This window comes from Hippoglossus hippoglossus, chromosome 22, assembly GCF_009819705.1.
Source record: "Hippoglossus hippoglossus isolate fHipHip1 chromosome 22, fHipHip1.pri, whole genome shotgun sequence".
Lineage (NCBI taxonomy): Eukaryota > Metazoa > Chordata > Actinopteri > Pleuronectiformes > Pleuronectidae > Hippoglossus > Hippoglossus hippoglossus.
The window spans coordinates 23,441,976-23,443,921 of NC_047172.1; the positions used below are offsets into that span (position 1 = coordinate 23,441,976).

At 36.6% G+C, this 1,946-nt stretch overlaps 1 protein-coding gene across 1 annotated transcript in view; it reads right to left on the bottom strand.

Moving 5' to 3' along the window:
• Positions 1 to 1,946, bottom strand: part of LOC117756218 (histone H1-like) — a 266,131-nt gene that overhangs the window by 248,443 nt on the left and 15,742 nt on the right. The gene's annotated exons all lie outside the window — the stretch shown is intronic.

Sequence of the window (1,946 nt, forward strand, 5' to 3'; positions counted from 1 at the left end):
GTAACATATTGACAGGTTGACAGAGATTTCTCACACACAACATGAATAATTTAATGTATGAGTCAGATAGTTTTTGGGAAACCTGTTTTAATGATTATTTTACAATATATAAAAAACATGTATCCTAGTGTTAATGTGAAGAGCAAAAGTTGGTATTTACTAAATCAGACAGCAGAGAAACTGCAAATTCCAGTAAAGCATAAACATTTTCTGCAAAATAAATGATGGAACCTGTTGACTTTTTGTATTAAATGAAAGAGAAATGTGCCACAATATTAATTTGATCATTGCTTGAAGTGAATATTTAGTAAAATTGACATATTAAACCCATGGACATGAAATGTAGCACTAATTATAGAACGACTCTCCAGCATCCTCATCATGACACGTTCACGGCTCTGATAGGAAGTCTGGCTCAACTTCACCATCAGTGATCCCAAAGAAGGTGGTGAAAAAGGCCCCTGCTACCAAGAAAGCCCCCGCGAAGAAGGTCGCCAAACCCAAAGTGAAGAGGACAGCAGCCAAGAAGAAGTGAGATGTCCTCACTGTGAAACATGTCCATCCTGGTAAAAGGCTCTTTTAAGAGCCACACACGTCTATCCACAAAGAGCTGCTTCCTCATCAATCATCACCAATGACAATAAATATGTAGAGACAGAGTTCTTAACTAAAGGGAGTCAAGTTATATAGAAAGATATTAAATATTGACTTCAATAATGTCCTTCTGGACCCTGACTGACTGACCCACTGACCTATTGACTCACTCACTGGTTAATGTAGACACTATTGCAATAAACACTAAAATAAAACACAGCACTTGATATCAATTTTTACTTGCTGACTTTTCTTTTCTGCCTGATTTCTTTCCTGACTGACCAATGACAGCTTCCCATGTCAGCTGACCTGTCTGATCACATTCAAGTAGAAGTCTGAGCCTGAGCCCTGAGAGGCGACTGGGTGAAGGACAGTTGTAGTAATTAGTTGTGTTCCTGATCGACACCAGTGCTGAATTTATTAGATATTTAGTGTGTGAATGGTTGTGTGTGTGCTTGGCTATAAAGACGGTGAAGTATTGTTATGATCTGAAGTAGACCTGACACAATATCCCTGTTATCACTGTGTAGACCATATATATATATATATAAGCTTTTTTGTATATATATATCTATCTATCTAGATAGATAGATAGATACTAAAAAAAGCTAATGCTTAATAGAAGGCCAGGATGCACACCCCTGTGCCTCCTTGTCATTGGTCCAGGAGGAAGAGGGGGGGCAGGGGAAAGTGAATCAACTACATTGAATGTAAAAAATTACTTTCCTGTGTATCAGATATCACATGATCCTGAGAGAATTTACTTTTTGTATGAATATTCACAACGAATGAATAATAGATGATTGCTACAAAGTGTCTGACCTTGTGTTTTTGTTCATGATGTCTTCCATTAAATTGTTTTCCACAGGAGACCTCTCCAAGGACATGTGCCTGAAGACACAAGCAGAGTAATACATTAAAATAACAGAAATAAATAATGGTTTAAAATCCTTGAAAGTCTAATGGAGTTTGAAATGACTTTCTTCATATACTGTGGAGAACAAGATGTACCGTGAACATTCATAGTTCATTTGTTTTGTTTTTGTCAAAATGATATGGGTGGGTATCATTGTATTTCAAAGGTCCAACTATCAGTTTTTTCAGCTTCAATCTGTTACACTACTTTCTCTTTCATTAGACAAATATTAAAATGTGTTGTTTCTGCAATCATACTGTACATCTTGACAGATATATGCAGGTCCCTTTAATGCCGTGAATCCATGTACCTTAGGTGTATTGACATTTGAAGTGTGTATTCTTTAATTTACAACTTCCAGATAAGCTCTGGTTTCCTCACTAAATGACACCAACATCTGACTCTACGTATTGAATGCTAATGTGCCTAAAATGAC